Source organism: Littorina saxatilis, linkage group LG16 (genome assembly GCF_037325665.1).
Source record: "Littorina saxatilis isolate snail1 linkage group LG16, US_GU_Lsax_2.0, whole genome shotgun sequence".
NCBI classification, from domain to species: domain Eukaryota; kingdom Metazoa; phylum Mollusca; class Gastropoda; order Littorinimorpha; family Littorinidae; genus Littorina; species Littorina saxatilis.
This window is the reverse complement of record NC_090260.1, coordinates 54,697,128-54,724,627: the sequence shown is the minus strand read 5'-3', so window position 1 is coordinate 54,724,627 and position 27,500 is coordinate 54,697,128. Positions and strand designations below refer to the sequence as shown.

The 27,500-nt window shown below is 42.9% G+C and overlaps 1 protein-coding gene across 1 annotated transcript in view; it reads right to left on the bottom strand.

Moving 5' to 3' along the window:
- The window catches only part of LOC138950073 (uncharacterized), a 53,483-nt gene that overhangs the window by 7,859 nt on the left and 18,124 nt on the right, over nt 1-27,500 (bottom strand). The gene's annotated exons all lie outside the window — the stretch shown is intronic.

Below are 27,500 nucleotides of genomic sequence, written 5' to 3'. Positions count from 1 at the left end.
AATTAAAAGAGTAATATGTTTGAATTAACAAATGAACAATGAGTCTTGACCTAGAATTTTGTTTGGCAGGAAAGAGTTATTTCCCTTTGTGGGACTTCTCAAAAGCTTCTGCATTTTGGAAGAAAAAGGGTGTTTTTTATAGCCCCATGAAATTTGCGGAACGCATGCCAGGGTAAAAGGTTGTGATGCACGTGCTACAACAGGGTCCTGGCTATGAACATTGCTCACCAGCTTGTGTTTAAAGGTTGACACGCTGACACAATTCTGCACATTAGCAACATGCCCCCACGAAGAAAACTGAGCGATTTGGATAGAGGAAGGGCAATAGGATGGCTACAAGACGGTGTTGCTGCCAGGCAAGTGGCCCAGAGGCTTGCAGTGGCTCCCTCTGTCATCATCAGACTAAAACAGAGATTCCACGCAACTGGAAGAGTGCAGGAGCTACAACGTTCTGGTCGGCCCAGAGTCACCACACAAAGAGAGGATCGTTTCATTCAGAGGCAGACCATGTGTGACAGGGAAGGCTACTGCTCCTTTCACAGCAGACTCTGCACACGAGTTGTTGGTCTTTAAGTCAACACCGGTGGATTGTGGAACTCTGTTTGTGATGGGGTCTGGTGGTTTCTGATTGTCTGTATGTTCATGGAAACCTTCTGGTTTGCATAACAGTTTTTATAGTGCTAAAAAATTAGCCCTAATATTTTCAATCCTGTTTGATTGCACTTCGCCTCCCGAGGTGATCGTAGTGTTACGGCACTCGGTTACATCTGGCGCTTGCGAGCAGGGATGGGACTCGGCATGATATGTTCAGGTAATGGCATAATATGACCACTGAACATTTTCGTGCTGTTCCCATTCTGCGAACTTGGGATGGACAGTGGTTCCCCGGTTCGGAACTTCGGGACGAAGTTCATTCAAACGGGGGCGATTGTAACAGGGGAGGCTACCGCTCCTTTCACAGCAAACTCTGCACCCGAGTTGTTGGCCTTTGAGTCAACACCGGTGGATTGTGGAATTCTGTTTGTGATGGGGTCTGGTGGTTTCCGATGTCTGTATGTCCATGGAAACCTTCGGGTTTGCATAACAGTTTTTATAGGGCTAAGAAATTAGCCCTAACATTTTCAATCCTGTTTGATTGCACTTCGCCTCCCTCGTAGTGTTACGGCACTCGGTTACACATGCAACAAAGAATGGCTACGGTAAACAACATTAGGCAACGCCTACAAGCTACCACCAACACTGTTGTTAGTGGTCAAACGATCCGAAACAGCTGACACAACTTTGGCTTGCGTGCAAGGCGTCCAGTCCGAGGAACAACCCTGACTGCTTATCACCGAGCAGCTCGCCGAGCCTGGTGCACTCAACATGTGAGGTGACAATGTCAGCAGTGGGCTCAGGTGTTGTTTACAGATGAGTCCCGCTTTTGCTTGGAACCTGCTGATGGTCGCATCCGAGTGTGGAGGCGTCGCGTAGAGCGCTTCGCAGAAGGCGCTGTTCTGGAACGACAGCGTTTTGACGGAGGCTCTGTGATGGTCTGGGGAGGGATCAGCACACGTCTTAGGACACCTCTGTACCATGTAGTGGGCAACTTGACCGTTGTCCGTTACCAGAATGAGATCTTGCAACCCCTGGTCGTTCCAGCCCTCCAAGCGATCGGCCCTCGTGCGATTCTTCAGGATGACAACACACCTCATCATCGCTCTGCAGCTGTAAACACCTTCATCCAGCAGGCCAGGGTCAACAGGATTCTGTGACCAGCCAACAGCCCGGACCTGACACCCATAGAGCACATGTGGGACGAGCTTTGTCGTCGGGTAAATCAACATCACCCTCCTCCTGCCAATCTTGGTCAACTGCTGCAATGGCTCCAGCAGAGGTGGAATGGAGTTCCCAGAGCATTCATATGCAACCTGATCCACTCCATGCGCATACGATGTGTTGAATGCCTGGCACACAACGGAGGGCACACGCGTTATTGACACTGATTCACATTGTTGTGAATTCCATTTTCGAGGGTTGTCACGTTTGACACACTCTAGCTAAATTGTCGCTGCCGCGTTCGATCTTTGCTTTGTTTGTCATTACTCCTTGGTTGTTCAATTATATAATGTAAACTAAAAGAAAGAATTCGGTCTTGTCTGTTTTGTGTGGCGTGCTTGTACAAAAGTGATCCTTAACTTTTTTTGAAGAGTGTATACCCTCAATCAATCAATCAATAATGAGGCTTATATCGCGCGTATTCCGTGGGTACAGTTCTAAGCGCAGGGATTTATTATTTTTTTTTATTTTTTTATGTTTATTTTATGCAATTTATATCGCGCACATATTCAAGGCGCAGGGATTTATTTATGCCGTGTGAGATGGACTGTTTTTACACAATACATCACGCATTCACATCGGCCAGCAGATCGCAGCCATTTCGGCGCATATCCTACTTTTCACGGCCTATTATTCCAAGTCACACAGGTCTTTGGGTGGACATTTTTATCTATGCCTATACAATTTTGCCAGGAAAGACCATTTTGTCAATCGTGGGATCTTTAACGTGCACACCCCAATGTAGTGTACCCTTCGCGTAGCTTCCCCTGTAGTCTCAGTTCAGAAATGCCTAACACTGAGTTAGGTATTTTTCTTATGAGCGTGACGATAAAATACAACTAGGGAAGGCAGCTATGCAAATTGCACTGACTACAAGGTAGACTCTTTTTACATTTAGTCACGTTTTTTTTTATGTGGGAATCAGCTTTTTTTCTGAGATATTAGGGCTTTAATTTACGTTCCTTAAAAAAATATCTTATTTTACATTCTTATGATAACATCAACAGTTTTTGACAATATATTTAAATCGTGCAAAATAACAAACTAATCGATAAATAAATCGAACAATATGTCAATCAAAATTTAACAAATAAATATGTATTCAAATTCATAAAAAGGAAAAACTAAACATAAAATGACAACAACTTTAACCTATACACCTAATTTAACCCCAAAGAACCTCAAATATGTCTTAAAAACATTTCATTTCTTTAAAATTATTAAGAACAATTTAAACAACGTAATTATTTATAATTTCTATTATTTTTAAATAACTATCATTATTAAATACCTTTTTGTTCTTTTATTAAATCAAATTTATAAATTCAAAATGAGTATTAATTTAATTATCTTGGAACCATTTATTTTTTTTATCTTATTATTATCATTTAGTCAAGTTTTGATTTGTTTGTATATATACTGTTCAAAAAAAGAAACGCATAGTTGCTACTTGCCAAATTTGTTTTATTTTTCGAAAAAATTAACAGAAAATCCAATATTTAGATTATTTGTTTGAAATTTGGTATGGACACAGTTGAATGCACACACAGTTCATTTGCATCCTCAAATCAATCAGTCAATCAATACGATTGGGTGCCGAGGCTGTCAAGTCAGTAGGGGGTGTGACTGCCTTGAGCAGCAAGAACTGCCCGGCACCTTCTGGGCATGGACTGGATCAGATGCCGGATATCTCGCTGTGGGATGGTGTCCCACTCCTCCTGAAGTGCCTGCAATAGATCGCGGTGATTTGCCGGCGCTTCTTCTCGCCTGCGCACACGTCTGTCCAATTCATCCCAGAGGTGTTCTATCGGGTTCATGTCTGGCGACATGGATGGCCAGGGAAGCACCTGGACATGGTGGTCGGTGAGGAACTGGGTGGTGAGTCGTGCTGTGTGCGGGCGAGCGTTGTCCTGCTGGAATATGGCATCCTGGTCAGCCAGAAGAGGAAGGGCGTGTGGGCGCAGAATTTCCTCCACGTATCGCTGGGCAGTTATGCGCCCTTGGACGTGCACCAGGGTGCTCCTTCCAGCGGTATTGATCGCCCCCCACACCATGACGCCTCCACCACCATGAACGGGTGCCTCATCCACACAGTTGGGCGCGTAACGTTCGTTTACTCTCCGGTAGACCCTCCTCCGACCATCATGTCGCTGGAGCAGGAAGTAGGACTCGTCGCTGAACCACACGTGTCTCCAGTGATTCCGGACGGTCCAGCGAAGGTGCTGGTTGCCCCACTGCACTCGGTTCTGGCGATGGCGGCGGGTGAGGACAGCTCCTCTGTGAGGTCTGCGAGCTCTCAAACCAGCTTCATGCAGGCGGTTCCGCACGGTCTGGTCCGATAATCGGTGTGGCCCGGGGAGAGCCTGGACAGAAGATGAGGCCGACAGGAAACGATTCCGGAGGTGGCGGAGCCGTATGAAGCGGTCGTGAGCAGCAGTTGTCGCCCTTGGTCTTCCCGCTCGTGGCAAGTCAGCAACGGAGCCAGTGGCTTGAAACCTGACCCACAGTCTACTGATGGTGCTCTGGGACACGTGGAAGTGCCTGGCGATTGCACTTTCACTTTGGCCTGCTTGTAAACGACCCAATGCAATTTGGCGGTCTTCTCTGCTCAATCGGGCCAAGAGAAAGGGAGAATGTACGTTCTGGCTCACCGATTCCGACAGACCCTAAATATTAACGCAAAATAGGCTTCTGGACTAAACTTTTACTAAAATGAAACATGCGACAAAATCAGAAAAATACTGCATAAATCCATACAAAAAAAAAATACAGTAAAGTAAGGTTGTTTTGAACCAATGCCGGGTCTGTCGGAATCAGTAACCCAGAACGTACATTCCCCCTTTCTCTCATACAACCACGGAAATTACAAGCCGTTGCAGGTGTTCAAGCTAAATAATCGTCTCGTATCGAAAACAAAAGCAGACGACAAATTTAGTCAGTTGGAGTTGTCTCCCGTACTCCTGTAGCATGCACTAGTCAGTTTAGATCAGTGCGCTGCATCTCAGACTCTGTGGCTGCACCAGACGGTTCGGGAATTCCCAACAAAAGAAAAGATCATACGGCACTGACAACTTCAGTGTCAGCTGAACACGAGAGCGTTCGGTCTTTTAGAAGATTTGTATCTTGAAATGAAAATTAACGAATATCGCGCTGTCTGAAGGAATGGAGTACATATCGGACAATGACCACGCTCAGGCTAAAACGATAGGACATCTGACCGACATGCGGCAATGTGAATCGGACATTTGGGGATTTTCATCGTTATATGTCCGACGCCTAACGACATCCCTGCCTACATTATTCTGATTGATCACAACCAAACCTACTATTATTGGACACATCCAAATGCAAGCGTCTGTTCTTGAAAATTTCCCACTGATCTAAAAATAAAACCAGTGCAATTTCCTCTGTCGCGCTTTGCCACAGAAACTCACGGTTTGGCCTGTATTTCTGATTTGTGCGCAAAAGCTTTCTTTCTTTTTTCTTTTTTTTAACATAACAATGTTTAATGTCACTGTATGTTTAAAAGACCATGGTCATATTTGTAAAAAAAATGTTAAATTAGAAAATAAATAAGACTTTGGTATATGATTTTTCCTACACCTGTGCTGAAAATAAGACATAAAAATGTTGGTATATAAGTCGCTCAAATACAAGGAGGAATGAATGGCTCGGTTTGAGTTTGTTGCAGTTGACCCTGCACAATACAATCTATGATGTTTTTGGTAACAATTTTGCCGTCTCCCCCTCCCATAGGGTGACGTATTTCACAACTAATTCCTGTGTTACACAAACTCAGTGATGACCAATTTTGCCTGTATGTGTACCAGAAACAAGCCAGCTCCGAAATTCTCAAGAATTCTAGGATTCTAAAAATAGTACCGTTCACGCGTGAACGGTAGGTCTTGCTGGTAAACCGGCGGCTTGGGTCACTCTGTTTCAACGCTTCGCTTCAATATTTAGGCCGCCTGAAAAGGCAGCCACCGAGTGCACTTTATGCAAATGACTTGTTTAATATTGTTCCACCACGATTGGTTCTGGTGTATCACGTGGTTCATGAATATTAAAACTTGTTTATTGAATCAAGCTTTGAAAAGTGTACTTAGTGGCTGCTTTGAAACTCAACAAAGCCTACTCCCCTTTCACAAACACTTCCCCGCCATAGCGGGTTTTCCCGATTGACAAAAATTCTTATTACACACTCAGACTATTTGGAGTCGCGTTTGTTCTCCAGTGTCCAATTGCATAAGAATATTCTGGTGATGAATAAACGCGCTTTGTGTCATTAGCATCTAAAGATTTCTTGTTTACAATAGTTGTGTTGATCTGATGAAGCGCGGAACTGATCTTAGGGTTGTCATGGTGAAACACTCGCTTCTGAAACAGTGCTTCCTTGTAGTTATCATGCGATATGCTCGACTTTACAACCTGTTTGCTTACACCCTTTGCTTTTTTAACCACCCCTTTCTCACTTGCAACACTGTACATCTTTGCACGCAATCCAACATACTCCTTAATTATCTTCCCATTCATTTCATCTTTCATCTTTCCAATAACCTTCTTGTTAACATTTGAGTGCAATGGTGATTCTTTAGGGTAGTCGCAAGTGTCATAAAAAGAATCTTTTCCTTTTACTGCAGGACTTTCAGCTTCTAGATCTTTGTAAATGTCATCCGCTGGAATGTCAAGTAAGAATGAATCTGTGTCTGTGTAAAGTACTCTCGATTTGGGATATCTTGGTTTCAAATAATGTCACGCTTCAATATATCACTCAAGGTGATTATGAACCGGTTAATTACTACTAATTAACTAACCACACCACGATCCACTCTCGCAGTCATACAATTAAATAGAGTCAACAAAAGTATAAGTTTCAGACGCCTGTTTATGTATAAACTCTCCACCTCCCTCGAGCCTTCACTCAAAATATGTTCCTTTTACGTTCTCAACACGTAAAAAACCAGTGTTCACTGACAAAATGCCAGTAGTATGTAGAAAATTATAGTAACACGCTGAACCCGTGTAAATACAGTCAAATGAGAATGTTCTGTTCGAAAAGCTCTAGTTCGTGCAGGTGTCACACACCCCACGTTGTCACTACTCCAATGAAATCATAGATACGAAAAGACAACGGTGGTCAACGGGGTGCGTACGACATGGTGCACTTAGCTTTATCTCTGCTGCTGCTGCTTAGCCGGTATGCTGGTTAGTCGGTTCGCTGGTTAGCCGGTCCGCTGGTTAGCCGGTTCGCTGGTTAGCCGGTCCGCTGGTTAGCCGGTCTCCTGGTTAGCGTAGCCTCAACAGTTCCCGCCAGAGTCAGCCGTGCAGATGTTACAGGAACGTAACGAACGAACGAAACGAATCGAACGAATCGAAGGAAGGCTGCAAACAGAAAGCATCGGTGCACTAAACATGTCAGCTACCCCTCACCCACCACCTTAAAACATGTCATCTTTAAATATCTCATCGAGCACGTGGGCCTGCACAAAACTGACTTTTTACAACAACAAAACAGCCATTTTCCGTCCTTCTCTCCCTATCTGCAAAAACCATATACAGATTAGTATTTTAGCGTCACAGAGAGTAAATTATGCGCTAACCTGGAAAGAACAACAGAGAGTATTTCATTCCACAACACAGACTCATCAACAGCGTTAAATAATGATTTATTACCTCAAAAGCCTATGATTGTAACTCTCAATGGAAGCAAAGTCCGCCTCCTCCCTGGAACAGTCTCTGTTCGTCAACAGTGACCCAAAACGTCCAGAACCCCTTGTCGAATCCTTATGCGAAAGCCATCGCCGACGAAGGAAATGTGACGACTTGTCCTCAGCAAAATACGTGGCAGAGGAAAGGAATAACTTGTGGAAGTTCCCCTAGAGTGCCGAATATGATACTCGGTGAAAAACCATCATACTCTAGTAACTGTGTGTTAGGTCCTTCCCCTTCTGCCGCTGGGTGTCAAGTGTGTCGTCCTTGAGTCTCTGACAGACCACCTAGCCAAATACACGTGACTGACCTTGTCACCAAACCAGTCCAGCTATACACAGTTTTGCCTCCCCAAGCAGGAAAAAAAGACACGAGAAACTCAATCCCTGAAAATCCCGTGCGCGCTGTCAGCGAAAAAAACCGTCAGCCCTATGACAGCAGAAACCTGCACTGTGAAGCTCGTGCGTTTCAAAACATCCGTGCTCGGGAGCACTGTCAGCAAAAACTCTGCTGTGTCCAATATCACGCACAGGCGCTTTCTATCATACATTGACCCAGAACAGGCACTCCACTGAGTGACGCTTTCTTGGTCTCTGTCACCCGATCGTGACACACCTCCCCTCTTCAAGACGAAACCTCGGTTTCGCTCACAGTCATGTTCTCCTCTACAGCCCGAGAGAGAAAGTCAGCTCCAACATTGTTGGCGCCCGGAATGACGCGTACCGTGAATTGGTACGGTTGGAGAATCAACGCCCAGCGCATAAGTCTGGCGTTTGCCAACCTTGCAACCTGAAGATATTGCAGAGGTTGATGGTCCGTCTCCAGACAGAAAGGTCGTCCGTACAGGTACGCTTCGAACTTCTGGATGCCCCAGACAATGGCGAGACACTCGCGTTCAACCGTTGCATACGCTGCCTCGGCCGAGGTCAGCTTGCGGCTGGCGAAGCAAACAGGGTGCAAAAACCCCTCTGTCTCCTGAAGCAACACTGCCCCAAGTCCCTTCCCTGAAGCGTCTGTCCTCAGCACGAAGTCCTTGTTCAGGTCTGGTAGTCGGAGAATAGGCTGACTGGTGAGTCGCCTCTTCAGGGTGTTGAATGCGGAGCTACATTCCTCAGTCCACACTACAACGGTCGGTTGTAGTTTCTTGGTAAGGTTGGTCAGTGGTAGAGCGATTTCGGCAAAGTGCGGGATGAAGCGTCTATAGAAGCTGGCTAGGCCCAGGAAAGACCTGACTTCTTTCTTCGTGCGCGGTGGCTCCGCCTCCCGAATCTTCTGGATCTTGTCGTCCTCTGGAACGAGCAATCCCTCGCCGACAACATGACCCAGGAAAGACAATTCCCGGAATCCCAAGTAGCACTTGGACGGTTTAGCTCCCAGATTTCCGTCCTTCAACCTTCCGAACACGTCGCGCAGGGCGTCGAGATGTTCAGTCCATGTCTCTGTCGCGATCAGCACATCGTCGATGAAACTGCTGATGTCCTCGCGCTTCAATGGTTCCAAAAGTTTCCTCATCATGCGAGTGAAGACGGCACCTGCATTCTGTAGACCAAAAGGCATGACTGTCCACTGGAACTGGCCGAATGGAGTGGTAAATGCAGTCTTTGGGCGGTCTTCCTCGGCAACTGGGATTTGCCAGTATCCCTTGGTGAGGTCCAGTTTGGAAAAGTACTTGGCCTTGGCCAAGTGACTGAAGAGGTAGTCCACATCAGGCATGGGTTCCGCGTCAAACGCCGTAATCTTGTTCAGCTTCCGGTAGTCAACGCAGAACCTGACGCGTCCATCCTTCTTCTTTACAAGCACAATTGGTGAACTGTAGGGAGAGTTCGCTGGCTCGATGACGCCCAACTTCGTCATGTCGGCGATTTCCTTCCTGACCACCTCCTTCTGGGCATGAGGCATGGGATACTGCTTCGTCCTCACTGGCTGTTTCTCCAGCAAGTCGAAGGTAAACTCCTCTAGATGCGTCTGAAGTGGTATGTCTGTAAGGACCCGTGCTGCATCCTTCAGGATCTCTTGCAGGTCCGCCTGCTGGTCGTCCCCAAGATCAGGTGAGATGTGCACGTCCGTGAGATCCTCACTAGCCTCCAGCGGACAAACTGGTACCCGTCCTCCTCCCTGTTCTTCCGTTGTCTCGTCCATCACGACAGCAACTGCTTCTGTCACTTTGTCCTTTTCCCCGTAGGCAGTCCTCTCTATGTAGGCGCGCAGCAGGTTGGCGTGGTACAGGCGTGCTTTCCCGTTCATGACGATCCTGTAGTCGTTTTGGCCCACTTTCGCTGTCACCTCAAAAGGTCCTTGCCACTGCAGTTGTAGCTTGTTGTGTTTGACAGGTAGAAGTAGCAACACCCGTTCTCCAATCTTGAAGCTGCGCGGCCGTGCCTTGCGGTCGAATCCTCGCGCGTAACGCTGTGCTGCTCTTCCCAGGTTCTCTTGAGCCAATTTGCAGGTCTCTTCAATCCTGTTCCTGAGTTCTACGATGTAGGTCGCTGTCGTCTGCACCTCCTCGTCAGCTTCTTCGTCCGTCCAAGCTTGACGCAGGATAGCCATGGGACCGCGTACCTGTCTGCCGTACAACAACTCAAATGGGGAAAAACCCAAGCTCTCCTGAGGAACCTCGCGGTATGCAAAAAGCAATGCTGGGATGTACCTGTCCCACGTGCGTGGTTTCTCCTGAGCTAGTTTCCTCAGCATGGTCTTCAAGGTGCCATTGAACCTTTCCACCAGTCCGTTGCACTGAGCATGGTAAGGAGTGGTGAAGTGCTGCTCCAGTGATAGCAGTCGTGCTGCCTCCGCCATCACTCCTCCCGTGAACTGCGTGCCTCTGTCGGTGAGTACCTCTGATGGAATTCCCAGCCGGGACCACATAGTAACCAGAGCCTCAGCTACTCGCGTGGCTTCAATCGATTTCAGAGGGATCGCCTCTGGGTATCGAGTAGCGTAGTCCACCATGGTCAAAATGTATCTGTTTCCGTCCTCAGACGCAGGCAAGATGGGCCCGATGATGTCCACTGCCACCCGACGAAAGGGTTCGTCGATGAGCGGCATCTTCTCTAAGGGGACCTTCCTCACCCTTCCTTTGGCAACCACCTTCTGGCACTTATCGCAGGACGCACAGAAACGTCGGACATCCGTGCAGATGCCTGGCCAGTAAAAGTGGCGCCAGACACGATCCGTGGTCTTCTTGGTACCAAGATGACCTCCCAGAATCGAGTCGTGTGCCGTTGCCATGACACCCTCGCGAAACTCGCGAGGCACGACAACCTGTTTGAATGTACCTTCTTGGTTGCTGAACTCACGGTAGAGCAACTTCTTGTCCCTGAGGAACTTTGACCTCCCATGCTTCCCGCTCAGCTTCACCTTCCCCGACTTCGCGTGCTCCCGAGGAGTAGCTAAGGTCGGGTCAGAATCCTGAGCCTTCGCGAGAAGCGCGGGGGTCACGTTCCCCAGGGCAGCTCGTGCAGCAGGTAGGGGTTTGAGAGGTTTGTCCTCTCGCTCCGCCTGTGCCCGCGTGAGCACTGAAATGACGTCGGGAGACCGATAAACGGGAACCTCCCTGGTGACGCCGTCCACAAACTGAACCCGGTTTCCAATGAGCAGGTCGCATGGAGGATCGTCCATGACGACGGCCACAATGGTCCCCGTGAACAACGGGGTTACGACCTTGATCACTGCCGTGTTCAAGTCGTAAGCGTGAGATGCCTCGGCCATTCTCACCCTGATGCTGTCTCCTGTGTAGGCCATAGCTGGAACTAGACTCGCCCGAACCACTATCATGTCTGCCCCTGTGTCCCGCAGACCTTCGCCCTTCACTCCGTTAACGTAGACGTTGCAGTGGGGCTGGAAATGTTTCCTGGAGCACGGAACGCAGAGTTGTGGGATGGTGCATGAGCTCGTGACGTCCCTGAACTCCTCACTGCCAACGAAGTGAACGCCCTTCTGGTCAGCCTGTCTCTTGTGGCAGTCCTTCTTCACGTGGCCCCGCTTGTTGCAGTAGTAACACTGGATGTCAGATCTGGAACTCGATCCCTTGTGTCCCTGATCGTCCTTCCCGTCCTTGGGTCCTGAAGAACCCGAATTTCCCGATTTTCCTGGCCGTGAGCCTGAAGATTTGCCGGAGATCGCCTGGGCGTCCTCGTGCACTCTGATCCAGTCGGCTGCCTCCTGAGTAGTCTTTGGCTGGTGTTCCTGCACGAAGGTCACCACCTCAGGTCGCAGGCTGGACATCAGTTGTTCCATGACTATGAGGTCGGCAAGGTCGTTGACGGTCCAGTCCTTTTCGGCCATCTCCACCCAGCGCCGCAGGTAGAGGTTAAGGCGTGCCACAAACTGATGACTCAGCTCGCCGCTCAGTCTCTTGCTGTTACGCAGACGTCGTCTGTAGGCTTCAGCAGTCAGGTTAAAGCGCTGGAGTAACGCCTTCTTAAGTGCCTGATAGTCTCTCGCCTCGTCGTCCTCCAAAGCGTTGTAGAGCTGCAATGCGCGTCCCTTTAAGCAGGTGCTAAGGCGGCTAGCCCACGTGGCCTCTTCCCACTTCTGGTCAGATGCAATGCGCTCAAACCGGCGTAAAAAGTCGTCGAGCTCGTCCTTGTCATCGTCGAACGTCGGCAGTCTCGTACGGTCGGCAACAAACGTCGGCGCGCTAGCCTGAGTAAGCGTACCCTTCTCGGCCTGTAGCCTAGCTAGTTCTAGCTGGAGATCGCGATCCGCCTGCTCTTTCTCTTTCCGTTCCTGTCTGTCAAGTTCGGCCTGTCGTTCCTGTCTCTCAAGCTCGTCTTTCTTATCCTGTCGGTCACGTTCGTCTTTCTCTTTCCGTTCTTGTCTGTCACGTTCGTCTTTCCTTTCCTGTCTGTCTCGTTCAGCCTGTCGTTCCCTTTCTTGTCTGTCAAGTTCGTCCTTCTTGTCCTGTCGGTCACGTTCTTCTTTTCTTGTCAGTCGCTCAAATTCTTCCTTCCGTTCTACTTCTAAGCGTTTTAGAACGCTTCGGGCTCTAACGCGTGCGTCTCGCTCAGTCGGTTGCTCGCTGCCAGGAGTCTCGAAAGTTATTCTCCTCGTCGGAGATCCCCCTGTAGCCATGGTTAGTTTTAGCAAAGCTTTATCACAAAAGTAAGTCTAACGCAGCTATAGCTAGAATACGCGGTGACGAAAGCGGTGGATACAAAAATCCAGCAACCGGAAAATGCAGAAGAAAAATCCAAACGGTGTAGAACAAATCGCGTAGCCTACTTTATGGCTGCTTTCTGCGGTGAAACAAAGTGTTTCCCACAGCCGTGGCCTACTTTATCGGCTGCTTTTTGCGGTGAAACAGAGTGTTTCCCACAGCCTTGGTTAGGACAGAAGTCCTCGGACCCTTCCCCCCCAAAATTCCAACAAAGTCAAAATCTGGAGAAAAATCCAAGTAAAACAAGACGGTAGAAAATGTAACCTGTTACGGAATGCGAAACAACAATGTAGAGAAAACTGAGTAAAACGAATAACAAATCCGCTAACCCCGCTCAGCTCTCTGCAACGGAAAACTCTGAACGTACAACAACAAAGATTCACAAACAAAGGAAAGGGAGATAATCACAGTTAGCGCATACAATAACTCACAAATTACAATTTACATTTCCTGCAAGATGTGAATCGCTTAAGGTGTGGTATATGATCAAAACTATACAAAAAAGGGTAGCACCAAGCAGAAAATAAGTCGAGCACTGACGAGATTATCTGCTCTTAGTTCTCCTTAATTGGTGGGTCTTTATCAGTTGGAAATTAACTGAGTAAATCCCGGCTTGGCCCCCACGTGTCACGTTTCAATATATCACTTAAGGTGATTATGAACCGGTTAATTACTACTAATTAACTAACCACACCACGATCCACTCTCGCAGTCATACAATTAAATAGAGTCAACAAAAGTATAAGTTTCAGACGCCTGTTTATGTATAAACTCTCCACCTCCCTCGAGCCTTCACTCAAAATATGTTCCTTTTACGTTCTCAACACGTAAAAAACCAGTGTTCACTGACAAAATGCCAGTAGTATGTAGAAAATTATAGTAACACGCTGAACCCGTGTAAATACAGTCAAATGAGAATGTTCTGTTCGAAAAGCTCTAGTTCGTGCAGGTGTCACACACCCCACGTTGTCACTACTCCAATGAAATCATAGATACGAAAAGACAACGGTGGTCAACGGGGTGCGTACGACATGGTGCACTTAGCTTTATCTCTGCTGCTGCTGCTTAGCCGGTATGCTGGTTAGTCGGTTCGCTGGTTAGCCGGTCCGCTGGTTAGCCGGTTCGCTGGTTAGCCGGTCCGCTGGTTAGCCGGTCTCCTGGTTAGCGTAGCCTCAACAGTTCCCGCCAGAGTCAGCCGTGCAGATGTTACAGGAACGTAACGAACGAACGAAACGAATCGAACGAATCGAAGGAAGGCTGCAAACAGAAAGCATCGGTGCACTAAACATGTCAGCTACCCCTCACCCACCACCTTAAAACATGTCATCTTTAAATATCTCATCGAGCACGTGGGCCTGCACAAAACTGACTTTTTACAACAACAAAACAGCCATTTTCCGTCCTTCTCTCCCTATCTGCAAAAACCATATACAGATTAGTATTTTAGCGTCACAGAGAGTAAATTATGCGCTAACCTGGAAAGAACAACAGAGAGTATTTCATTCCACAACACAGACTCATCAACAGCGTTAAATAATGATTTATTACCTCAAAAGCCTATGATTGTAACTCTCAATGGAAGCAAAGTCCGCCTCCTCCCTGGAACAGTCTCTGTTCGTCAACAGTGACCCAAAACGTCCAGAACCCCTTGTCGAATCCTTATGCGAAAGCCATCGCCGACGAAGGAAATGTGACGACTTGTCCTCAGCAAAATACGTGGCAGAGGAAAGGAATAACTTGTGGAAGTTCCCCTAGAGTGCCGAATATGATACTCGGTGAAAAACCATCATACTCTAGTAACTGTGTGTTAGGTCCTTCCCCTTCTGCCGCTGGGTGTCAAGTGTGTCGTCCTTGAGTCTCTGACAGACCACCTAGCCAAATACACGTGACTGACCTTGTCACCAAACCAGTCCAGCTATACACAGTTTTGCCTCCCCAAGCAGGAAAAAAAGACACGAGAAACTCAATCCCTGAAAATCCCGTGCGCGCTGTCAGCGAAAAAAACCGTCAGCCCTATGACAGCAGAAACCTGCACTGTGAAGCTCGTGCGTTTCAAAACATCCGTGCTCGGGAGCACTGTCAGCAAAAACTCTGCTGTGTCCAATATCACGCACAGGCGCTTTCTATCATACATTGACCCAGAACAGGCACTCCACTGAGTGACGCTTTCTTGGTCTCTGTCACCCGATCGTGACAAATAATCATACAAAAACTCAAGCATCAACAGTTTTGACAACTCTAGCACAGTAAAGCCTATGAATACTGGTTTGTCAAGCTTGACTACAAGTTTTTTCATTAAGATACCATACAGCTGTTCATGAAAGTATTTAAAGTCTTGATACTGTGGTTTGGATGTCAGCTTGATGGCCTCATTTTCTCTTGTAACAAGTCTAACATCCTTTCTCTTGTGTGGGTTTTCCATTGTCTTACCAAAGCAACTGTTGTTCATCAGTTTAAAAAAGTCTTTCTCTGATGCATCAGCGGCTTTGGTTCTCAGTTCTGTGTTTTTCATGATGTAAGGTTTCATAAACTGTTCTTGATCAAATAAAATTATACGATGAACAGCCTTCAAAATTAATCCATGTCTAATGTAAAACTGTAACAGTCTGTAGTGACACACATACTTCTTTTTGTGAAACAGATTGGGCACCAGCTTTGGAGGTTCTCTTGGGTTTACTTTTAACCTCTCAGCCGCTAAAGGATAATCATTATGTAGATCATGAAGTGATAGTGGATAGTCTAAGTCAACTTCTAGTATCCATCCCTTTCGACTGTCTGGGCCTGCTTTTAATATTGTCAGCACAAGACATTGTGAAAATGGTCCTGAATAGATCTTAAAGTTCCGAAGTGGAAGCGTCTGACACATTGCCCAACCATACAAATTGTTTGCATCTAGATACATGATGTAATTAGAAGGTTTCATAGGATCAAAGTCGTCCAAGTATTTGTTGTTGGCTTTGCAGTAATTGTGTGAAGCCATACTGATTCCTCCACGTAGTCCATTTTCAATCATCTGAAGTGTAGGTAGATCTGATAGCAAGTCAATCTTTACTCCTGTAAATCTAAGAAATGCATCCCAGCTCATGCCTGGTGCAGATATGTAATGTGAAGGATCTAGATTGTAGTGCTTCATACATGTTCTTCTGTAATTCTCAAATATATCTGCAAGTAAACAAACATCAGCCAACAAATATTGATCATGATAATCACCCATTGTATTACATCCTAATTTATTCCATGCAGTCTTAGCGTGTTCATAGTCTTCGTCACGTATACCTTTACCCTTCAGCCGTGAGAAGTAAGCATCCTTTGGTGGTAACTCATCTTCATCAAACCTCTCCCACGAATCCATGTATTCATATGGATAGACTCCCTTTCTAACTAAGTCACTGTCAAAGTACTTACATGTGATTGGGAAAGCAGTTAGTGATGAAGATAAAGACTCAAGTGTTCCCATCAGATGTTGAGCAGAATCGTAGAAGTATAAACTATTCAGAGTAAAGGCCATGTACTTTTCTGAAGACTGCGCAATGCATCTTGCTTTGTATTCATCAGTTACTGCCTGCATGATCAGATGTGAATCATAACCGCGCAAGTTATGGAAGAAGATTGGAAGCTTCCAAGTCTTAGGATCAAACTTTAATTGTAGATTACATTTGCTGTGTGCTGCTCCTCGGAACTGCCCACTTACATGATCATGATCTCTTACTATTGGATTGTCTGTGTTTGGTGTTAGACTTTGTTCGCATATCCAACACTGTGTGGTAGAGTTAAACTGTTCTTGGTCTTCAGGTTTCATAACAATGTCTGAAAGATTCAGTTGTTTGGAGCAGTCATTTCGCACTTGGTTCATTTGCTGTAAGAAGTTCTTTGCTGCATTAGGTCCTCTGTACAATTGCGGTTTAGAATGTTTACCATCTGAACTAACAACAATAAATGCATATGAACAGACTTGATGATTACTTAGAGTTACTGTTTTAGGTAGGTCTTTTGGTAAAGGTCCTTCATATGGCACAATGATAGATTCAAAGTCAGCATAAACAACATAAGGACTTTTCTGTAGTTTGCATACATTCTTAAAATACACTTTGCTGTCTGGCGGTGGTGTTGTTAACTTCACAACTGCATCATCAACGCTCTTACAATGTTGCTTGTGTATAAGTGCTGCATGAATTGATGGAATACGCAAGAGACATCGCCTACAAAAGTCTTGTTTACTATTGTGATTGCTTGTGCTCGCCATCAGTCTACTCATTGTACGAATCAAAGTGTAATGATATTTTACACCATCAGTCATTAGTAACATGTCAACATGGTTAGTATCACAATCACCAATCGTTGGTGAGTTCTTTGATATTCTGACTGGTTTCAGTTCATCTTCCTCATCCCACGTGTAAACATTTACGGTGATGGGTTTGTTTTGCTGTTCAAATTTGTCAATGCTTGTAATGCTGACAGGAAATTCAATACCAGTAAAGTTTAGTTTATTTCTGTATGCATGATAGTTAGACACTCTTTCTGCATTTTTCTTTACACTGTACAGTCTTGCCAGAACACACCACATAAAACATTTGTCGTCATCATTCTTTATGTTCAGCACAGCACGTTTTTTGACAAGAGCAGGAGGTAAAGGTATGTAACTTCTACCTCTGATGGGGGCAAATTTACTTAGCTTCAATTCTATTTTTAGAATTTCACCTTCTGACCATCCGGATCCTTTCATCTTTGCATCCTCTGCAGCTTGCTCAAACCGTTTCATCATTTCATCTGCCCAGTTTCCATTCAATTCTGCCATAGAATTAAGTGCTAGTTGTCTGGTTGAAACATGAACTTCTAGCACCTCATCACTGACTGTTTTGTATTTTATTAAACTGACTATCTGCACTTTTACTGGAGGTTCAATCAACAAATTGTTTGGAATTTGTTCAATGGCGTCTTGCACACTGGACTGCACATTTTGAGGATCCGTTACTTGTAATTCAACGGTGTCAAATACTGTCGATAAAGATTCTAATACAGAGTCTTCCATCGCTGTGAGTTTGATTTTATAACTCAAAATAAAAATATAAATTAAAAAAATAAAGTTGCTTCCATTTTTGTTAACACTATAAAATCTGAAATAAAAAATCATTTAACATTTGTACCACGTGGAACTAATTGTAATTCCTCTTTTACAAAGGCTCTTTGCGGTGCTGGTTCTCTCAAGTAATATATAGGTGGATTTGTCTCTACTACTCTCTTGATTTCATGAATGTCAATACTCCAGATTGGATCCGTTGCACGCTTCCTGCTGTCACCCTCAGCTTCACCGGGTGCATATAAATATCTGACTTTCTGATTGAAAGGTAGTAATGCCACTGGTGTTGTTGACTTTGGAGCAACAGGTATTGTTTTCTGTTTGATTGCATCAACTGGTCTTAACCCTGTAGCTTTAAATACCTCCAGATTCATTGCTCTAAGTACTGATGGTAATCTTTTGACCCATTCAGTGTTACGCAATTTACTTTCTGTGTCCAAAAATTCCTGATGGTACTGATATGAAAACAGTTTTTCTGCCAACTGTTTGTTAAAGCTCTCAACAATAGCCTGTGACCTGTGGTTTCCTGGAATACCTCTCTTCACTGTAACATGATGTTTTAACAGAAGCTGGTTGACAGCTCCTTTAAACTCCTTACCATCATCGCACTGAATCATTCTGGGATACTTTAGTGGTCCACGTCTGTAAATTTCTTGCAGGGCAACAGCTGTAGCTATAGCACTTTTCTCTGTCAACGGTTCAGCATCTTTGTATCTTGTTGCAACATCAACTACAGTCAGTGCATACTTATATTTCTTCCTTCTGACTGTGTCATGCGGTAAATACAGCAGGTCTATTTGATGAGTGTCATTCGGTTTAATGTTAACAAAGTGTGGTCGTGTAATTTTTCTTGGTGCAGGTAAATAGATCTGCCAAACTGCCTGCTTTGACAACCATTTCTTTGCTGTATCTTGAGAAACACCTGCTGCGTCACTGAGCTTGTCAATAGCAGTTCTTCCTTTCCAGTATCCTTTTGGGGAATAATATATTTTAGATAACAAAGCATCACTCATGGTTTTTTAAATGACAGAATATTAAGATTTGACAGCACGCGCAATAAAGTAAACAACAGCCATACCAATAACAATGAAAACAATCTCGCCCACCTTCTGCTCTTCTGAAGGCTGATAAAAGTCACCCAGTTTTGGAGGAGCACTTGTCTTCATTTTCTTTCCAGTTACAAGATAGTATTCTTGAATGGCTGCATCAACATTGGCAAAGGTTTTGTTTGCATGTCCTTGCTGCCTGAGTTTATCATTCATAAAGTCTAACTGCGCAATTCGTTTCTTCTCGTATTCATCCTGTGCTTTCGCCAGTTGTTCCATGGCTTTGTTGTGCCTTTCCCTCTCTTCACCATTTTGCAGTTTAGAAAACAAATAGTTGCTGCCAGAAAATGCAAGCGCATTTACAATCGCACCTCCCACCACCATAACCAAGCTAGCCATTTTATTGTCTTACATGTTTATATTTTCTGGAATAATTCCTTGCTTCACCAAAAAGTCTTTTGTTGCAAAGGAAGCTGTCACAACACCAATTAGTTTAGCACCGTCTTCGAAGTCTAACTTTCCCAAGTCGGCTGGTTTCATTCTGAGGAGACTTTTACCCAGCATTGTGTAACCTACACTCAAGCCTCCAATCACTGCAGCGTGATAAACTAGATTAACTATTGTCTTTTCAGAACTCATTTTTATGTTATCAAAATTAAAATATTAAAATTATTCCATATGAAATGAATCCACTGCAGGTACTACTGTGGGCTTTTTTATTGTTTGTACTGCTTTGTTTGTTGGTTTTGGTGTTTCTGGTTTTGGTGTTTCTGATTTTGGTCTTTCTGACACTTTATATTTGCCTTGCCAAAGTTTGTAAAGCAAGTATCCACCTCCTCCAACAACAGCTGCTACAGCTACTTTTCTGTATGATAGAAATGAAGATTTTAATTCTTGATCAGTTTGTGTGACCTTAGTCACTTCAGGAATGTTTGGTGTCTGCTCAACCTCAGACATAATGTTCTGCTTTGCCTTTTGATTTAACTTTTTTTGTCTGTTCCATTCGGCTAGTTTTTTTCCTGCTTCTACTCTACCAGGTTTCTTTGTCACTGTGTTCACTTCTGGTATTTTCGTCTGCTCCACTGTCTGCTTCAACTGATCCGTCATCTTTTTTATTCTGAAAATTAATGTGTTTGAAAGTAATTAATCCAGCAACAAATGGTACTAATAAAGCACCAAATCGATAATACAGGCCACAGGCAAGAGATTCGAGGGACTTGGAAACAACAGGGTCATGAGTTAGATCATGTGTTAAGTCTTCCTCCGAGTCGAGAGGTGTAAAATGTCCAAAAATCTTTGTGTACAAACCTATAACAGTCTGTCCAATACTTCTAACCATCTTAGAACCAAGCACTGATTCATACCGTCCATGATACTTTTCTATATCTTCTGAGGAAAGATGTTGTACTTCTTCCACAGTTAACTGCTGCCCAAGGTAGTGTTTTGTTTTTCCACAAACAGCAAGTGAATACAATCTTTCTTTTTTATCAGGTATAGTCCTACTGTCACAGATTTCAATATCTGTAGCAGTCTGCATCAGCAATTCATCACAGTTCATTTTATTTTGATGCAGAATAAAATAAAAATCTAGTAATTAAACTTGAGTAAGAACTTAGGTAGGAACTTAACAAGAACTTAGGTAGGAACTTGAGTAAGAACTTGAGTAAGAACTTAACAAGAACTTGAGTAAGAACTTGACAAGAACTTAGTAAGAACTTGTGTAAGAACTTAACAAGAACTTGGGTAAGAACTTGACAAGAACTTGAGTAAGAACTTGACAAGAACTTGAGTAAGAACTTGACAAGAACTTAGCAAGGATTTCTACAAACATACATACTGAACTGGTTGATCAGTTTTTAAAACCAGTTTCGAGTGCTTAGAAGATTTCAGATTATTCTTTATTCTTTCTCTCTCCTGTTTGTTTTCAATGACATCATTTTCTCGAAGACACTCTTCAAAACTGTCACGGTCCTTTGAATAGAACAATGTTATTGTTTTGAGTTGCTCTCTAAAGTCTTTCAGAACTGCATTGTATTTTTGTGTTAATATCCAAACTGATATTAATGCATGTCGTCCACTGAATGCAAGCTTTGCTAGTGCACTTTTCTTTCTAACAATGTCACGTTCTGCTGCACAGTCATCAATAATAAACAGTGTTGGCGTGTTCTGAAAAAGATCGAAATAATGCTCCAAGCAAACATTTAGACGATCAGAAGGATTTACAATAAATATATTTTGATCAGACCATATGAATTTTCTCTCCTTGTATGTTCTGTTATGCTTTATGGTTGGACAGAATATGACTATGTGTTCAAAGTGATTTATGTAAACAGTCTGTAATAAATCCAAAACATATCTTGTTTTGCCGCAACCTGTTGCCCCACAAATCAAAGAACAGTGTGGATCTTTTGGAAGAAAATCTAGATACTTCATTTTAACACGTTCAATAAACAATATCCTGTAATCTGCTTTCAGAGATGTTTAACTGCGCATCTGACACAACAAACACGTAGATCTTAACTGATTTACTACTACTCCCTACTTCCTTTTCAATTTGTATTGTGATTCCTTCTGATCCGTTTTCAATTCGCCTTCCACTTCCATGCAGTTTGTTGTCGTCAGTTGTTCTGAGATCCAGCCATAACGCATATTTATTTGTCAAGAAATCTTCTACGCCAACACCGTGTAAATGTAGATCTTTAGCCACAAGATCAGATGTTGGGTCTTTCAATCTTCCTCCAGTAAAGTACTTTCTTGCTTCATCATAGTGTTGGTATGGCAGCATGCCAGATGCAAATATTTGGTTTGGCTGCCCTTCAATTGTGCAATATACTCTATTGATTAGTGGATTGTAAAACTTTTCTATTTGCCTTTCATATGAATCTTTTGGTTCCTCAAACAACATAAGTATTCCCTTCATTGACCTAGCTGGTGTATTCAAGTTAATGTTCCAGATTGGATCAGCCTGGCTTTTTGAAAGTGTACTGTGATTCAACACTCTTTCATAATAGATAGGCAGCTTAGAACTGTACTGATTTTCTATAAGTCTAGCCAGTTCAGGATGGTTTACAACATCAAACTCTAAAGAAATTCCAGACACCTTATACTTTGCTTCCGGGTCTTGTGAAAGCATAACACGATCATAACTATTGAAAGTCAGGTCGTATGACAGCCTGTCACGCAATGCTCCTTGATAGAAGGGAGGATGTGAATTTATGAGTTCAAAGTCAAGTGGAATACAAAATTTGTTTCCAAAAGCAACATTGACAGCGTTATCTTTTTTGTTGTCAGCTTTATCTCCGGCTCCTATTCTAACTTTTATCCCATTGTCTGACTGAATCCCTTGAAACACTCTGTTTTTCTTTTCATTGTCAGTCAACCAATTATCTGCATAAACTAAAAATACATCTGCATTATTCAATGACATCACTTCCCGCCCTTCCAGTTTGACAGTAATCTTCCTCACAATTGCTCTTCCTACATTATAAGCCAAAGTCCTATTTTCATCTGAGCCAGATTCTAATTCTAATTTGAATGATAGTCTTACAGTGCCTGGTACAATAACATCGTTCTTACCTAGATTAGGAAACCTAACAGTAAGTATTTCATTCTGATCAATAGTAGAAGGATTATTTGTGACTATAACTGTTTGCCTTATTCCTTTTACCCCGAGAGGTTCTTTCAGCCTTCTGTAAGGATCAAGAACAGAACCGAACGATTGTGCCATCTTTTTTTATTTTCAAAATAAAAAATAAGTTACAAATGGCAGAAGGTGGATTTGAAGATTTATTTGAGCCAGCGGACGACATGAGCGAAGCAATCCCTTTGGTTCCCTACCATCATTCACTGCATTATGAGGTGGCACGACATGAACTTCTGGAAGGTAAAGTTAGAGATTTCTACAAAAGTTTAGGAGAAGAACCTGATGTTTTAGATCCAAACCAGTTCAAAATGGAAGCAAATCATTTATATACAACTAGCGATAAAGGAGAAAAAGTCCAACTTACATATAAATCTAATCCTGCTAAGTTTCTATCAAAAGTTTCACTAAAACAAAAACTTACTGCTAATCGACTTAGGCAATTAGATATTGTGCCTAGCACACGGTCATCACCTTCCCATGTTGTTTCCTTACTTCAACAAGCAGAACTAGGACTACCAACTGCTACTCAAATAGAATCTGTTCCATTGCAAGATCTTAATAAACTTGCAGATGAGGCTGATCAACTTATACAAGAGATAGAGACTTCTTTTTCTGAGGAAACTTCACTGAAGACTCCACATGAACTATTACCTATGAGAGAAATAGAAGCCCTTAATCAATCACTACAAACCATCAGAGGTGAAATAGCAAATAATCTGTCAAAACTAGGTCAGCTGGATGAAGATATAAACAAAGAGAAACAAAAACTTGCTGATGCTGATGATTTGAACCTAGAACAAGAAGTAAAAAACAGAATTTCTAAGCGTTTAAAAGATTTGCAGGAGGAGAAAGCCATAAGGTTAGAAGTTCTAAGTAACAATAGAGAACAACTGAGAACACAGGTCAGCAGAATAAAAAATACAATTCAAAGAATCCTTTACGAAGACACAACTCTTGCTGAAAGAATTAGAACGCTTTTCAGAGAGCAGAGAATCACAATAGCTAGTATACTAACTGCGTTAGGATTTGCAATAAGCACATTAGTGTTAACACTCACAGGTGGCACTGTCACACCTCCACCTCCACCTTCACCTTCATCTCCATCTGATCCGGGATGGGTAAAGAAACAACTCAAACACATTGCAGAACTATTAAAGAAACTAGCAGCAAAAGCTTTGGATGCACTTCCAGGAATCATTGGTTCAATTGTTAGCTGGCTGTTATCTTTTGCAGGTAAAGTTGTTGGTTTCATGGCTGAACATCTCTGGACTCTAATAGTTTTAATTGCAGGTGTTCTGCTAACGAGAATAAAGCAAAAGTAAGCCTACACCCACTCCACCAATTACTAGAGCAGTCTTCTGCGATTCATGATCATCACTAATACTAACAGCTTGATCATCACTAGTGACAGAATGATCTTCACCTGCAGCGTGATCTTCACTTGTCACGCTTTGTTTCTGTTCATTGTGATATGGCTGTAACATCGTTCTGATTTCTGAATTCAGTTCTTCACCCTTTCCAAGCGGCTGGGTGTCACTAGCAATAATGATTTCATTGTTATAATTTGTTATTGTTCCAATCTGCAGCTGGAGATCAGAAGGTAACATGTAAAGGCCGTTACCAACAGCAAAGTCAACTTTTGATCTTGCATAACGGAGAGAGTCTTGATACCTTTTGATGCTGGAAGGCAGATCAACTGCAGAGTTTATGACATCTTCTAAATTTGATAACAACTGTTTCTGTGCACCAAACCCTGTGCTTGTTCTCATTATGTTTGATCGTGTCTGTGCCTGCGAGCCTAGCAAGCACCACGCATATGTTCGGATAGATTCATTGATCCTTTCAACACCTGATCCAGTGAAACCTTTGCCGGTGTCTAATATAAAAGTAGTCCATGCATTGTGGTGCTCTTGTTCTATTGATCCTAACTGAACCTGCACATTTGAAGAAAAAGATGTATGACCTGGCCAGTAATCAAAATTATACCTCCTGTGGACACCCCATAAATATAGTGTTCCCATGCCATGGTTTTTGTCTTGCTTTTGCCTAAAGTCGGTCTTAAAATCTATATTGAATTCATTGCAGAGACGCTCATACACTTTCATGTTTATCCTATTGTTGAATGGGTTCCAGCTCTTTTCATGCGGCATTGGTGCCTGAAGTTCAGACAAGATTCTCCTGCACTGATAGTAAACGTGAAATGTGTACACACACTTTGTCAGTAAGTTTGAATTATTCATGTGGTCTGCATAGGACACTCCACATCCTGTGGTTGCACAGAATATTGCAAAGTTTAACTGATTCTGATAGAACTGAATTGGGTGAGAGTTCCACATCTTTGGAACACTATCATTTTTGATTGGGGGATTTAGGTAAGAATGGAATGGGTCAGGCACTTTAACGCGAATGGATTCTGTTTCTGTTACAGCAAAGTCCAACTCATGGAAAGAAATAGTCTTTGGATTGTAATATGGTCCAGTTTTGTATTTAACGTCTTTGTTGAATTTATACTGACTCATTTTTGTTGTTGAATAAAAAATGTTTATCACACTAACAAATGTGAAGACTAGTGTGCCAGTTAAACTTGCAACCCCTATCAACAATCAAAATGGAGGAATGAAAGTTGCACTGCATGAAATTATGTACAAGGTTACTTGGTATAATATCAGTAAAAAAAAAGGCTAACAACTGGGTTAGAATTAATGGTAAAACACATTCTGTAGAAGATGGTTACTATGACTTCTGCACTTTAGAGAAAGAATTGTTTGCTCCAGTAGGTATTACAGCGAGTTTAAATCATGCAAGTCTCATTGCTACTCTTACTATGCCCAAAACTAGAGAAGTAAACAGATCATTTGAGTTTCCAACCAAACTCCTTGATATGCTTGGAATTACAAAAATATACAAGGGAACACGTCCCATTGACATGGATGTTAACAGTGTACTGTTTGTTCACATGAGAGAGCTTAACACATCCTATAATCTGTTTAATGATCAGCGTTCTGATCTGCTTAGGATTCTTCCACCGAGTGATGCCTCTTTTTGTAAAATGCACGTGCCAACATTTAAGACACTTCAGTTCAAGGACTTGGAGGAAGGGTGTCATGAATTCCTACACATTGATCTGAAAAATCAAAGTGGACAACCAGTTGATTGTTTGTTTAACATTACATTGGAAATAGTTCCATAAAATATTGAGTATTAAAATGTCGAGTGGACCTACAATAGCTTATCCTGTTGCATGTTCAACTATAGAGTTGAAAGATTTAGCAGACGCTATCGACTTTGAGAGCAATGCTGAAGTTGGTGCAGTGTATGCATTCGAGTTTACAGACACTGGTCATTACAAGAGAAAGGAAATCGACGATGAAAAGAAACCAAGATTCCTCAAACTAGGTCAAATCCGTGATGTTAATGTACCTGATCCAATTGTCGATGACACATTCTACATGTGGAAACATCAGAATAAAAAATGGGTACTTAGTCCTGTTATCAAAGATTGACTGGAAATGAAGTTTGAATTTGTGAGTCCATACACTCTTGTTGGAAAAGACGACACATTCCGTAAGTCAATCAATGCTAAACCACTAATTGTTAGCCTTGTTCCTGCGATTAACAGCAGGGGAGAAGTTGCAGTTAAACCTTTCCATAAGAACAACTATCTCATTCACAGAAAACAAAGTGTTGAAAAGGACGCTGACACCATTGTCGATTTTATACCCAAGCTTCCAATAGGGCAGAATGCAACTATGATATTTGATATAGTTGTCAGGAAAAGGGAAGAAACCACAAACACTGTTCTAATGAGAGGAATAAATCTCAACTGGAGACCATTAAATGTTGAAGAAGTCAGAGTATTTATTGCTGTTCAAAAGGATTCTAACACAATAAAAAAACAGACGTCAAACCAAAATGTTGTTGTTAACGCAGATATAAATAATTTAACAGAAATAAGAAGTATTAATCTTACTTATCTTGATTTGATTGCTTTCTACTATACAGATAAGGTGTTAAGCAATGAACAGCTTCAAAGCTTAGCAGAAACACTGGCCAGTGAGAATAGATAAATATTTTATATTTTGCATTAAAAAGATGACTAGCAGTGTGAAGCTTTATCCTAATATTGATGAAAGTGCAGCAGAAAGTCAACAATTCAGACTGGCACACATTAGTAATATACAAAAACAACTAGAAGATGAATTAGAAAAATATTCTCGCCTAGACGTAAGTACTCAACAACTTACAACAGCCTTTCTAATGCCAGCACTGGTTCTACTATCCTTGCATCAGCTGCAGGTGTAACGGGAACAATTCTGTTAGCTACCGGAGTAGGGACTCCAGTTTCTCTAATCCTAGGTGGTGTGGCAGCAGCAGTTGGTGGTTTATCATTTATAGCATCAGCTATAATGAAAAAAATTGTGAAAAAGCTTGAAAAACACGAATCCATTTCCACTCTTGCATCATCAAAATTGTCTAGCCTAAAACTGTCTATCAGTAAAGCACTTGAAGATTCAAAAGTTTCTGACGAAGAATTCAAACAGATACAAACAGACTTTGATGACTACAAAAGTAAGAAAGCAAGTATTCAAACAAAAACACGAGCTGAATATAACAAGCCAATCGATATAGAAGATCTGAAAAAGCAGTTTTTTAAAAAGGGGATTCAAATAGGACGGGAAGAAAAAGTAAAAATAGAATCACTTGTAAAGAGTTAACTATTCGTTTAGACAGTCACATTGCATGTATCAGATATAATTCTAACAGTGAAAGAACATATGAAGTAAAGTTTGTAAATGAGAGAGCGTATTGAGCTTAAGAATGTTGTATAAGAGAAAGGGGAATGTACGTTCTGGGTTACTGATTCCGACAGACCCGGCATTGGTTCAAAACAACCTTACTTACTGTATTTTTTTTGTATGGATTTATGCAGTATTTTTTCTGATTTTGTCGCATGTTTCATTTTAGTAAAAGTTTAGTCCAGAAGCCTATTTTGCGTTAATATTTAGGGTCTGTCGGAATCGGTGAGCCAGAACGTACATTCTCCCCTTT